This window comes from Centropristis striata, chromosome 23 (assembly GCF_030273125.1).
Source record: "Centropristis striata isolate RG_2023a ecotype Rhode Island chromosome 23, C.striata_1.0, whole genome shotgun sequence".
In the NCBI taxonomy this organism is placed as follows: domain Eukaryota; kingdom Metazoa; phylum Chordata; class Actinopteri; order Perciformes; family Serranidae; genus Centropristis; species Centropristis striata.
Window position 1 is genome coordinate 26,679,960 of NC_081539.1, and position 15,316 is coordinate 26,695,275.

Here is a 15,316-nt window from a genome sequence, read left to right on the forward strand (position 1 = left end):
GACATAGTCAATGGAAACCTGTACAAAGACTATTAAAATCCCCCTGCACACCAGCAGTAGTGCTGAAAATTGACTAAAATACTATGTAGTTTTATAAAGCCACATGCTAAACAAGCACAATTGCAGAAACGAGACGGTTTGACCTTTCAAATAGTAAGTAACACACGTAGTTTGGTGTTTCAGTTCTTCTGTTATAAGCTTTTACTCAAAATGTTCTCAATTTCCTAACCCTTCTTCTACCCCTAAACCTGGGTAGGTGTTTTTCCAGAGGTTAATGTTCAAACTGACTGTGTTTATAAATGTAAACTCTGAAGTCTGAATTTGATACATTCTGTTTTACACAACTTCTAATGTGATGTGATAACACATTTGTCTTTCAAACATTATAATAATATCTCTCTTCTCTCATTCAATTTTGGATTTCAGAAAAAAATATAAAGGATGTGTTTTGTGTTAATGTAAAATAAAGAGTTAAGAGAATCTACTTTAAATACTTTCATTAGGTTAGAATCAGGGTGCCGAGCATCTCACTTAGAGACAATCACCTCCTAGTTTGTAATTGAATCAGGTTGTGTATGAGGGAGAAAGACGGAGAGAGACAGAGAGAGACAGAAAAAGAGAGACTGAGACAGAGAGCGACAGAGAGAGAGACAGAGAGAGAAAGACAGCGAGAGACAGAGAGAGAGACAGAGACAGACAGACAGAGACAGAGAGAAAGACAGACAGAGACAGAGAGAGAGAGACAGACAGAGAGAGAGATGGAGAGAGACAGACAGTCAGAGACAGAGAGAAAGACAGACAGAGACAGAGAGAAAGACGGACAGAGACAGAGAGAAAGACGGACAGAGACAGAGAGAGAGACAGACAGACAGAGAAAGAAAGAGAGGCACAGACAGAGAAAGACGGAGAGAGACAGAGAGAGACAGACAGAGAGTGACAGACAGAGAAAGACAGAGACAGAGAGACAGACAGACAGACAGACAGAGACAGAGAGACTAAGCATGGGCTAAAAGTCCTTCGTCAGCTGTCTCTGTATATCAGAGGACAAAAAGCAGAAGTGGGAGTGCAGAAAAAAGCGGAAATGGTCTTAAATACACACACACATGCAGAAGAGGTTGTGTACTCATTGACAAACAGCATATACAAACAGCACTCACTTCTAAATAAAAATGTCATTAAAGACAGATGAACATGTGTCTGTAGAATCACATAGCGGACACGAAACATAATGAGGAAAATTAATCCAGATTATGTAGTTAAATTCAGTTGATATTGTGATGGTGATCGGTAATCACAACTTCGTCGACAACTTTTTCGGGAACAGTATTCATCTGCAGATTCCTTCAACATTTCGACGTTCTTAAAATACATAGAAATGTGCATTTCGGGGACTTCTCCAATCAGTATTTAGACTTGTAATAAGAGCAGTGAGGAGTCATAAAGTCATTCAGGCAGCAGTATCAGCCAGCTCTCATTCTGCCTTTCACACAAACACAAACTAACACACACACACACACACACACAAGCACGCCCACTTGCATAGTAACTGTGTAAGCTGAGCATTCAGAGGAAGTGTCCCACCTCTCTTAGAAAGTGACATCAGAGGTGAGCTTTCCACACAGTGGCTACAGGCCCAGCCACTGAACACTTTGTTTTTCCACACCATGTTGAGGCTGCCTTCTTAAACACATATTACACACTACGCTCATAATATCAGTGCTTTGTATAGCATAGCCAACCAATCATTCATTTACTAAAAAATACTTCTAAAAATATTTTTAAGACATCAACAAGATCACTCTTTTTCTATATGTGGTGTATATTTTTCTTTTTTATCTTTGATTAAATAATTTGCTCTATGCTGTGAAAGAGCTGACGAGATGTGAGAAAAGTTGTTTCAGAATCAGAGTCAGAAGCCTTTATTGTCATTGCACAGAGTAATAAGTACTAGTACAGGGATGGGCAACTGGAGGCCCGGGGGCCACATACGGCCCGCACCCTCACTTGAAGTGGCCCTCTGTACAACTACATGCATTTTAGCATGAAATCTTAAAAGTGCAATGTAAAAATGCACAAAATTACTTCTTGCAATTAATGTTGGTCTGCTGTTCTTGCACTAAAAAAAAAAAATCACAGGAAGTGGTAATTTGTTATTTGCTTCAAACCTTTTGTATTCCTATTCATACTGTTATGCATGCATTTGGCATTAAATATGTTAAGTTACTGCACTGTAAACATATTTAAAATTGCAGTTTCATCATATCTGGTTAAGTGCACGGTCCTATATGTGGCCCTGTGGTAGTGTCCATGAAAAATTGTGGCCCCCTCCAGCATTTAAGTAGCCCATCCCTGCACTAGTACAACAAAATTTTCCATCAACCTGTCCAAAACGTATAAAACACACATACAATATGACAGAGGTGAAATACAACACAACATGAGGAGAGGAAAGGAGGAAAAAACAGTGAAAAAACCTCGGCAACATAAGCACATAAATAATACACTTCACAACTTGAACAGACAAGTTTCTTCTTATACCCAATTTTAGAAGAATTTTCAAAAGAGCTTGTAATGGATAGCTTACATATTCTGTCCCAGTTGTAATAGAAATGTTTCAGAATGGAGTCTGAAGCAGGCAGATATAATGACCAGAGTTCTGTAGCTTGTTCTTGGACTTCTGGCTGTGCAGTAGGAAAGCAGTATTGCTTATCTCATCAATATCATGATGCAATATCTTTGTCGAGTTATTTTTTATAGTTGTGACTTCCTGGTTCAGTCCTGACCTTCCAAAGTTGCTACAGTTGTCTGTGCACACAAATAATTACCACCATTTGCACCGTGTGTTGACATTTCCTCCAGATAAAGTGGTTTGACTTATTCTCTTGTATAAAATAATGTCAGAAAATGATGAAACGGGTCCATGACAGATGCTTATATTTCTTGTTGATGTCTCAACTTTGTTTTCCTCCAACAAAAGCCCAAAGTTACACAGTTTACTTTCATACATTATAAAGAGAATCGCTGATCCTTACATCATAGAAACTGTAACCAAAAGATACAAATGGCAGACTTTCACCCAGAAGAACGGGGTTAATGTCTGGTGTGAAAACAAAAGTAAATTACTTTTTACGTAACCATTTTTTTTAACTTAACTTCCGTGGCTCACACTCATATTGGTCATTTCCACAAACGCTCATATGTATGTCGTTATGAGTGGTATTAAGCCTGGCTAACACCAGACTATATCACAAGTGAGATATAGTCTGGAGACCACCTATTCATTTCTCCGTAGAGGAGGCGTGGTTTACGATCATCCAGAGACGTTTATTGGGCGATACGAATGTCTATCATAAGCGTCTGTACGTAGCTCTTAGCCAATCGTATCAATTATACCAGATGACATATGTAGAGCAACAGAAATTTCACGAGGAAGCATCGAGGAAGAAGACGACTGTTGTTTACATAGACAGACTAGCCCATCTCTACTTTGGGACTAAAATGCTCAATTCTTCTTCTGCAATGTTTTTCTGCAGCATGTTCTGGCTCTGGCTGCTCACAGTCTACCGGGTGTGTTGGTGTGTGTCAGTGTGTGTGTGTGTGTGTGAGAGAAAGTGTTGGAGGGAGTTGCTGCTACTTTGCTTCTCCAGTTGGTCAATAGACGAGCTGCTGCAGGTCTCTCGGTGGCTCCGCCCTCCCCCGACGGGCATGTGAGATCACTGGCCTTACAGCAGCGAGCAGTAACGGGGCTAGTTGGTAGATTAGGCTTTTGCCAAATCCTGTCGGAAGCAAGGCTAAAACATCCTTTTTGTTGGTGATAAAGGAGTGTAAAGCCAAATGTTGTTCTTCTTTTAAAATAAACTTTGGCTCTAAACTATCTAGAACACTGTCTACAGCTAGATCCAAAGAGAGCTTCACGTCTGCTGCAGCCATGTTGGATCCGTAAGAAAACTACAAGCTTCCATCTGTCGAATAGTACGTGTCATCATCTTGCCGTCCCTCTCCGTTCTGTAATTGGATACCAAAAGCAGGGCTAAGAATTGGCCATGGACGATGGCAATGGTATACCCAGGCTAGGTGCTATTGACAAACGGTCTATTCTGTTGTTAAGGTTGGAGATCTTATTGAATATTTGGCTAGCTACAGCAGTACTACTGAATACTGCTGAGTGAAGGAGAAGCTTCATAATCCCTTTTGTTCTAATCTGACATGTAATATATCGTCGTTTTATATCAAGAATGGTCAAATGAAATCAATCAATCAAACCCATCACTACTCTAGTGTGTCCATCCACCAGGCTATAGTTAGCAGCTACCAGGCTACTCTTAACTTCATACTTATGGTAAATGTTGGTATTTTGTGTTAGAGGAAGGGTGATCTCCCACAATTGGGAACCGGTACCAAATTCTGGGTACCGATATCGGTTTAAATGTGACCCAACTAAGTGATCTGTCCATGTGACCTCTCATAATCGGAGGGCCACATGGTGGTAATGTAGGAACACTAAACTTCCTGCAGTTGTTTTACAGCCACGTTGTCCTTGGACAGTGAACACTCCACTGCAAGTTATTACTTCAAGTAATAAAGTTGGTGTAGCTGAAGGCAGGCTTATATTGACATTGAAATTGCCATTTTTCAGTCGTGCTGTCTGGTTTTGTTATAATCTTCCGCTGCTTACAGCTGACTGGTCTGTCACAGCCTCCCAGCAGCGGCACAATTTCAGTTTGGGCATGGCCGTGACCTCGCAGGACTTCAGGGAAGTGATCTCACACTTTTTAAGCCATGTCACAGCATGGAAGAAGCATTTGTCTTTTCACATTTCTGAGATAATTATAGTTTCCCTGCAGCAGTGATGGCTGCAGTGCCTTGCTCGGAGGCACAGTTGAGAACACACTAGATATCCCAGCAGCTGGCCTGTATCTGGTTTCAAACCTGCAGCTGAAGGTTGACCCCTTCAATCCAAGGTTATTATAGTTAACGAAAACTAACGAAATAACGAAAACTAGAATTGAAAAAACATTTTCGTTAACTGAAATAAAAATAAAAACTAGAGTTTTAAAAAAAACGATAACTGAAACTGTATTGTGTGGTTACAAAACGAATTAAAACTAACTAAAATTATAGTTGAAATGTCCTTAGTTTTCGTTTTTGCCAACTTTTTTCATTCATAATTCAGTGTTTCTATTTGAACATGCAACACATGGTAAATATGTTTACTGAGACTGGGATGTCTACACTCCAACCAAAATTCAAAACAGTTAATAACCTTATTGGGGCTGAGATGGATAAACCAAAGGAAATAATTAAAAAAATAATATAAAATATATTATGACCTCTTTGAATCTGGCACCCAACACTTAGCCCATTACAAAAAAACTAACACTAAAACTAATAAAAACTAAACTAAAACTAAGCATTTTCAAAAAATAAAAACTAAACTAAAACTAGAAAACTCACTCTTAAAACTAACTAAAACTAACTGAATTTGAAAACAAAAATTCACAACGAAATTAAAACTAAAACTAATGAAAAATCCAAAACTATTATAACCTTGCTTCAATCCTCAGCGGCCTTATCGCAATCAAGTTAGAAGAATCACTGTTTTTGTAGGGATACTTGGCTGAGAAATGATTATGGTTTAATGATTTATGAATAGTAAAGATCTTATCATTAACCCCATAAAACCAAGATTGTTTGAAGTTCATCCAAGGAAGTTGGGTTCAGATCCAGGTCACGCAGAGGTTTTCTTTCTTTTCTTTTCTAGTCTCTTCTTCCTTCTACTCAATAGCCAGACATGCAGCAGCAGCAGAGAAAGGATCCACACTGCTCAAGTGTCCTTGAGCAAGATAGTGAACCAGCTCCAGGGCTCCTGGCCCCTTGAGCTTCTCAGGGATTAATCAGGCTCCACATTACATTGTGCTGTTGTCATATATTAAAAGAACACGAGGAGGAGGAAATGCAGAGTGATTTTTGGGATTAGGGTTATGTGTTATGTCATGCATCGCCCTGACAACCGCTATAGGAGCTGTGTTGGTGTCCTGCCAAAGTGAAGCTTATGGAAAACGGCACACACGGCACTCATTTCTCTCCGTCTGTCCCTTTCCTTCCCTTTTACATTAAATATCTTCTGTCAGACTGTCGTCATTGTATGACATCAGCTGTAAAATCAGTCTGTCTGTCGTGTGCACACACACTGTGTGATAATTGTTTTGGCTTTAAGTGATTTTAAACATAAGAGAACCTTATTTTTTGTTTAATTATCCTGAAAATGCAGTACTATTAACAATTTATTCATTTTTTAAATATATTTATTTAAATAAGCAGCCACTGACTGACACTAAAAATACAATACAGATGTTTATTTAGCCATTTTTTTTTTATATTTTTCTTTATTTTCTCAGTTTTCATTTTCAGAATTAGTTGGTGTAATACATTGTATTTATAATAATATTAAATTGTTTTGGTAACACTTTACAATAACCAACTAAGTAATGTTTATAGATTGTTTATAAACCAATTATTAACCATTTACAAAGTGACATATTTACTCTTTAAAAGTTTTAAACCACTTTTTTAAAAGGTTTATGAATCATTTCAAAATCATTAACATACTTAATATGGTGTTAAAAATGTTATAATGAGTGCAACTAAAACTATTAAAAAACAATGAATTATAATTTAACTCTTTGTTAATGGTAAATTAACTATAAACTTACATTAATATACCATCAATTAGCCATTTATAAATTATTTAGTTAGTTAAACATTAATAAATTATTCATTAACCATTCTAAATGGCCTATATACGGTTTATAAATGATGATTAAACATTAATAATCTGTTTACCATTTATAAATGAGGGTTATTGTAAAGTGTTACCATTGTTTTTAATAACGTTTCTTTTAACTCTATGGAGTCTTGGCCTATGTGTCCATTTTTAAATCCTTTTCATCCTGCCTGTATACACCACTTAAAAAATGTTTAAATCCCATGTTGGTCGATTTTTTTCAGCACAACCTCACCTATATGACCTGATAATTATCTTTTCATCCTGACTTACTGGATCAACAGTTTGATTCCAAAAGAAGCAAAGAAAAAACAACATAAAATGTGATTTAGAATCAGGTTTTTATTTTTTATTTTACTTTCAAACCACTATCATGCTCAATGAAGAATTTGAAATGTTGCAAATGTGAACAAAGGTGTCAAATATAACATATAAAAGGGTTACATCCAGTTATATCATTTTATACAAAATATATTTGAGCTTGTCTCCAGTTTTACTTGGTATATCATCATCAAACTGAAACTGGCCTCATGGAGTTTACAGCCAGAACTTTAGAGGCTCCACGCTGCTTTGTTTTCTAGTCTGGATGTGATGAAGAAGTCATGCTTTGGAGCTTTTGGAGACTCCAGAGGGTTAAAGAAAGCTGCATTTTTCTGATCAAATTTAACTGAAAAATTGGTCAGTAAATGTCTCTCATAGGGCTGTAGCAGTTCATGTGTTCATGCAAAATGGTCACAGTCGAGTGCACACAGCTGCATGCAGAATACAGGTTCCGCCCTGTAACTTTTAGCCATATGTATTTATTCACGTGTTAGATAAGCACAACAAGCTGATGTGTCAGTTATACTTGGGGCTTTGTGATATGGAGAAAATAAAAAAAAAATGTGTATGTTTTGATCAAATAACTACTAAGGCTGGGCGATACATCGATATAAAAGATATATCGATATATTTTTTTAAATGTGATATGGAATTAGACCATATCGCATATATTGATATAGTTCAAATTCTTGCTATGGTTTATCATATTTAGTTCTTTTGTAATGTTCGTTATTCTTTTCTCATATAAATATATAAATAGATTGGCCTATTTTATTTCATAGGCTATTTTTATTTAAGATATTTTTTTTATTTAAATGTGCACTTTATGGAGCTTTGATTTAAAAAAAAAAAAAAAAAAAGTAATCCTGTTGTTATACAGTATTTATGTTCACTAAACAAACTACTACTTGACTTTCACTGAACATTTGCTCTCATTTTGCAATAAAAATATCAGGATATATATCATAGCCTATATCGATATTCAGCCTAAATATATTGGGATATGACTTTTGGTCCATATCGCCCAGCCCTACTACCTACCTATTTTCAGTTTCATAGCATAATAGATGCTTTTCAGTTTTATAACTAATTGTTCTACTTTGAAAAGTTTTTGTACAGCGTAACACAGTGTGTTTTAAATGTATGTCAAGTGTTACTAATGTACTGTCAAAACTACAAATACACATGACTAAATCTCACATACATTCACCCACCCAAGCTTTTGTTAGCACACAACAATAGAAACGGCCTCTGCCATGGGTTTCCTTCCTTTGTTGAATACAGATTATATCCGAGTGGCCACACCAAACTTGTGAGGAGGAGGTGGAAAACAGGAGCTCAGCTCCAACTACGGCTCCACGCTGGGCTCAGAAAGAATGACTTTCTCATCCTGGGATCCAAATCCATCCCACTGCAGGACCCAGGCTAATGAAAAGGTTCTGCTCCTGTGGTCACGCTGTAGAAATAGAAGCTGAAGGAGCAGAAGGAACAAACAAACTCCTGTCGCTCCAGATTGAAATGTCTGTGATGGCTCTCCCCCTGTGTTAGATCAGATCAGTTGGTGGACCGGGTGGCTCTATGGATCACCAGGCTAACTCTGCAGCTGGCACACATGACATACTGTATACTAAACACACACACAGATGATGTGGGGTTAAATATGGAAACTGGGGCAGTGTTTCTGACCAGCATGGCTTTGTGGTGGAGGCAGCAGGCAGCAGTCTTCCTGCGACACACCCTGCTCTCAGCGCTGGGGGCTCGTTTACACTGCTGATACATGGGCAGTCAGGCATGTATAGTTTATTAATATTCCTGCCTCAGAAACCACCTATTGTTTACTATGTGGAGAGATGGTTTAGATTTTATGTTTGATTTACTGATTAACTGGATGACTGGCTGACAGTCCATGTGCCTGATTGACTGGGAGGTTTATCGTGTTGTAATCAGAATAGCTCATGTCTCTGAAACATAAAATGAATAAATGGGTACATCGGTGTGTTCTGATCTACACACAGATCAGTTGATTCTGTCTGTGTTTCCAAGCTGACCAATCGTGATGTCAGGACCACCCAGCTAATTTACATTTTGACATTGTTGGGTGACAAAATTCAGCAGCCGGTCGCATTAGCTGGTCGAACATTAGCCGATTGCATTAGCCGGTCACATTAGCCGGTCACATTAGCCGGTCTCATTAGCCGGTCTCATTAGCCGGTCGCACATTAGCCGGTCACATTAGCCGGTTGCCCATTAGCCGGTCTCATTAGCCGGTCACATTAGCCGTTCGCACATTTGCCAGTCACATTAGCCGGTCTCATTAGCCGGTCACATTAGCCGTTCGCACATTTGCCGGTCTCATTAGCCGGTCACATTAGCCGGTCTTATTAGCTGGTGTCATTAGCCGGTCTTATTAGACGGTCGAACATTAGCGGGTCTCCTTAGCCGGTCGCGTTAGCTGGTCTTGTTAGCCGGTTGAACATTAACCGGACAGCCGATCGCACATTAGCCATTAGACAAAATTCAGATGTATACATGTAATATAATATAGTACATATCATATTCACAGTGAAGTTGAAATTGCTGTTTGTGGGTTTTTTTTTGCAGAAAATAACTTTTTCATGACCCATGAGGGAAACTTTTTTTTTTTTTTTTTTTTTTACCTTAAGTTTTAAAATGTAATACAGGAAGCCATTTAAACTGAGCTCAAGATGGACATTTGTAGTTTGACTTCTATGTACTAATGTTAATACTGATTTATAATTACTGGTATCAAAGTCTACATGGAAATGATCTTGCTGCATGGACAGATACATTCAAATTCAAAGTAAACTTCTGTGCATTCATCTCACTTCTGTACTTTGTTATTGACTTTGCTTTGACACACAGAGCAAAACTAGTTTTCCATATTTATTTTTAAACTCTTTGTCTGTGAAGGACAAGGAATGACATCTGACAGTTTCTCTTCTGCTAATACACACAGTTCAGGAAATACAGTTGTGAAATGATGATAAAATCTTGTGCTGCTGTGTACGCCAAGAAAATCTGTTGCTCCACTGATCATAAATGAGCTGTTTTCACGCTTCTTTTTGTTTATGAAATGTGGAAACATTGCAAAACAAACATTAGAAATGTGTCTGCTCAAGAACAACTACAACAACCCCAGTCTGTGGACACTTTTAAAAAAGGCCTTAAAACTTTTTTGTTCAGGCAGGCATCTTTAGGTTGTCCCTAGATGTTTTTATTATTGTCTCTGCACCTTAATCTCCTCCTCTAGCTGTTTTCTTTAATGCACTTTATTACCTGTGTCTTTTTTTTTTTTTAATCTACGGCTGATTTTAACGTGTCTGATTTTTCTCTAAGTCTTTTGTTGATTTTGTTTCTGGTTTCTGTAGCGCTTTGAGATTACTTTATGAAAAGTGCTTTGCAAATAAAATGTATTATTATTATTGTTATTAATAATAATAACAAGCTACTTTAAGACACCGTTTCCATCTGACCCAGAGACTGTGACGGAGACCTGGTGCAATAAGACACAACTGCATTAGGTGATCAACTGTGGATTAGTGAACGAGTATTCTTAGAGTAATATGTACCTGTACCTGGTCTGTTGTGGTAATGAAGAGATACTCCAGCAGATGGGGCTGTGGAGTTATATTTGATCCTGGGCTGCATGTGTCTGAGAAAGAAGCATGAATACAGTTCTTAAAAGCCTCTCTTCATTTCAGAAATGTGGATGTTTGTAGCTTTAATGAATGTTAAAGGTAATACTGGTATGTACGCTCCTATCAAAGAGGTTTAGGTACATCATATATATATTTTTAGCTGCTGAAAGAAGGGTTTATGCATGTCTGTGTGTCGATGTGAGTGCTCTTGGCAGGGCAGCTCAGGATTGATCCAATTTGTATAAAATAAGTTCTCTTACAAGACCTTAAACTCTAACCTGCAGCTTCTACTGTTTGTTTGTTTGTTTTTATTTAGATCCCAGTTAGCTTTTGCAAAGCAGCAGCTATTCTTCCTGGGGTGTGTCATATTTCATTGTGACAAATACAATGTAGGAATACACAGAATGATAACAGACATGATATACATCAGGGATGGGCAACTTAAATGCTGGAGGGGGCCACGATTTTTCATCCACACTACCACAGGGCCACATATAGGACCGTCCACTTAACCAGATATGATGACACTGCAATTTTAAATATGTTAACAGTGCAGTAACTTAACATATTTCATTCTCAAATGCATGCATAACAGTATAAATAGGAATACAAAAGGTTTGAAGCAAATAAAAAATAACCACTTACTGTGATTTATTTTTTTTTTCAGTTCAAGAACAGCAGACCAACATTAATTGCAAGGAGTAATTTTGTGCATTTTTACACTGCACTTTTAAGATTTCATGCTCAAATGCATGTAGTTGTACTGAGGGCAAATACAAAACAAAACAACACAAAAAGACAGCTGCATCAATTAAAGTTGATATTTAGATAATGACTTTTAAGTTGTTTTTAAAGCTAAATAGATTTAATTGAGTAATATGATAACTTCCACTGTTGCATTGCCCTATATAATATTATATATATATATATATATATATATATATATATATATAACTGTACGTTGAATCATAGTCTTGGATCTTGTTAAAGTGAAACAACCTCCAACTGCATGTCGTTGAATAATTTTGTGCCTCTGAACTGAAAGACAAATTTCTATAAATAAGAGGTGATTTTGTTATTATGACATTTTAATAAACATCAGAAAGAAGAGGAAGTTTAACCTTTGTGTGGAGCAGAGCTGTAAAGCGTGCTGTTGATGATAAAGGAGAATTGTAAAGGTGGAGATGAGACAGACACAACCACCAGAGGCTGGATTCTGCTGGCACTGAAGATAATCTGGCATTATAGTTTCAAGATGACACAACATGACTCTGCAGATTCCCCTGGTGGCCATTGGTCAGCCCAACTCCTAGATGAGCTCATGACTGCTTGGATCTGTGTGTCTGTGTGTCTGTGTGTGTCTGAGGCAGCGTTTAGGTACAGTTTGTGCTTCTGTGTTCTTCCAAGTCATGCATTTCTGTCCTACACAGTAATCCCCTCTGAAACTGTGCCTCCTGGTGCTGGATAATGGTACTACATGTAGGTTATAATGAGTGATTAAGCTCCAAATCATGATTCTTCATCACATCCAGACTAGAAAACAAAGCAGCGTGGAGCCCTACTGTAAATTTACCTCTAAAGTTCTGGCTGTAAACTCCATGAGGCCAGTTTCAGTTTGATGATGACATACCAAGTAAAACTGGAGACAAAGTCAAATATATTTTGTATAAAATGATAGAACTGGATGTAACCCTCTTATATGTTATATTTACAACATTTAAAATTCTTTATTGAGCATGATAGTGCTTTGAAAGTAAAAAAAGATTCAAAATCACATTTTGTGTTGGACTAAAGGACTAAAAAAGACACAAAATGACCAAAAAAAGACATAAAATGACTAGAAAAGACACAAAATTATCAAAGAAAGAGACAAATTGACAAAAAAGACACAAAATGACCAAAAAAGACACACAATGATCAAAAAATACACACAAAAAAGACACGAAATGACTAAATAAGACACAAAATGACTCACAAAGACACAAAATTACTACAGAATACTAGCCTGGCTAACACCAGACCAAATCTCATTGGAGATTAGGTCTGGACACCTACAATGTATTTCTCCGTAGAGGAGGTGTGGTTTACGATCCTCCGGAGCCGTTTATTGGACGCTTAGAATGTCTATCAAAGCGTCTGTAGGTAGCTCTTAGCCAATCAGATCAGTTATACCAGATGACGTAGTAGAGCAACAGAGATGGATGTTTGTTGTGTGTGTGTCTGTGAGAGAGTGTTGCTGCTGCTTTGCTTCTCCAGTTCTCGCTTTCTGCAAGATTATTTATTTTCACGCTTTATTCCCCCTCATGTCATTCAGCCACACACATCCACTGATTTTATGGGCAATAAACAAGCTGCTGCGGGTCTCTGGGGGCTCCGCTGTCCCCCGATTCGGAGCGAGATCACCGGCGGTGACCAGCGGTCTCACCGGCTCGGCGCAACGAGCCGCAGAAACCGCCCGTGCGGCGCTAATAGCCCCGCTACCGGTGATCTCGCTACGAGCCGGGGGACAGCGGAGCTGCCGAGAGACCTTTCGCCTTTCAACTTTCGCTCTAAACAATTTAAAACACCATCTACAGCTAAAGAGAGTTTCGCGTCCGCAGCAGCCATGTTGGATCCGGAAAGCTTCCAAGTGCCGAGTAGTACGCGTCATCGTCTCACCGTCCCTCCCCGCTCTGTGATTGGATCCCTAAAACAGGGCTAAGATAATCGCCTCGTTTCCAGACCGTCTGGAGGTTCGAAATCAAATTCGAGCGCGCAAGGCAGTCTGGGTATACCCAGGCTAACAGAATACACAAAATGACCAAAATTACTCTTAACACACAATTCACAAATAAAATAGAGTCCCTCTAGAATAAAAACTAGAGTTGGATGACAGGATCACACACAATCACAAGATCACATTTATGTTGGTTTTTCTTTGTTTCTTTTTGGTTCAAAATGTTGATCCAGTAAGTCAGAATAAAAATCTATTATCATCAGGTCGTGTATACAGGCAGGATGAAAAGGATTCAAAATGGACAAAATAGCCCAAGACTCCATAGAGTTTAAAAAAAAAAAAAAGACAAGCTGTTTTTTGCCCATATGCCCATCAGATAGGTATGCTAGTAGCTGCAGCTGCTAGTTTGGGATACAAATGGGACAGATTTCAGTTCTGTCCACATCAGATTTCCCCTGGATATCAAAAGCAAATATATTTAGTCATTTTGTCTGACGTGCTTGTCAGATTAAGGACTTCATGGCCACTATGATGCAACAGGCTGTAATGTTGTTATTCTGTTGTCATTGCATCCGGCTGGGGTTCAATTTTATTTTTGCTTTCTCACTTCCTTTAACCGCTTCCCCTCTCCATTTCCGTCTCTCACTCAATTTCTCTGTCCTTCGCTAAGCTTTACCTCCACATCTTTCATCCTTCCTTTATCTCCGTTTCAGCTCCGGTCTCCTTCTCTCCCTTTTCAATTTACCAAAGTCTGGTAAACACTCTGTTACTTGAAAATGTCAGCTTCTCAGAATTTGGAGAAATAGCCTTGTTTTTTTAAGACGTACGTGACTTGGGTTACCAAAAACAAATATGTCTGAGGTTGAAGCTGGGATACATTAGGTTGAAAAGTAAAGTTTATCTTAGGTCAAATATCGCCTTTATAGTCCTTTTTAGTTGCATTTTTGGAGGTCTGCATTAAGCTGGACAGCATCACTCAACAGGTGTTTCTCCCTCCTCCCCTGTGGCATGTCATAAGGCTGTTCATGTTGTGAAGTGTATTGAGTATGTGCTTATGTTGCTGAGGTTTTTTTCATAGTTTTTTCCTTCTTTCCCCTCCTCACGTTGTGCTGTATTTCTTTTCTTTCATCTCTGTCTCCCTGTCCTGTCCACCTCTGTCATATTATATGTGTGTTTAAGTATACATTTGGATGGGTTGATGTAGAGGTGGGCGATATTGCCGTAAAAGAATATCATGATATTTCAGGCTATTTTTGCGATAACGATATTCTTGACGATATTAGGAAATACTTAAAAAGATATTGAAAATATGATTTTTTTTAGACTGTATAAATAAATACAAATCTAAAATGTAGTTTGAAGTGCAAATCTCAACAGTTGCCAAATACAAAAAAGTTACTCTTGACTCTTGTGTATGAGCAAATCATAAAAATAACCATTTAGGGGTTCCGGGGGGCATATTTTAATGACATTTTGTAAAGGAGAATAAAGGTTCTTTTATGTTTTATTTAAGGCATCTTATTTTGACGTTCTTCTTGTAAATTCTGTGGTGGATTCTGCTAACACATCCATGTGCTCTTATTTTGAAAGCTGCATGTGTTTAGCTACAGGGAGTAAGTAGCTTTTTGTGATTAAAACAACTTTAACCACTACATCAAGAAGTAGGAGCATTGCCAATATCATGACATGCATTTTTTTAACCATAAAAAAAATATACCGATATTATCGTGAACGATACGATATGGCACACCCCTAGGTTGATGGCTAATTTTGTTGTCCTAGTACTTGTTACTTTGTACAATGACAATAAAGGAAAATCTGACTCTGAATCTGATC

The 15,316-nt window shown here is 38.0% G+C and overlaps 1 protein-coding gene across 1 annotated transcript in view; it reads left to right on the top strand.

Moving 5' to 3' along the window:
- The window catches only part of LOC131961855 (microtubule-associated protein 4), a 164,442-nt gene that overhangs the window by 24,571 nt on the left and 124,555 nt on the right, over positions 1-15,316 (top strand).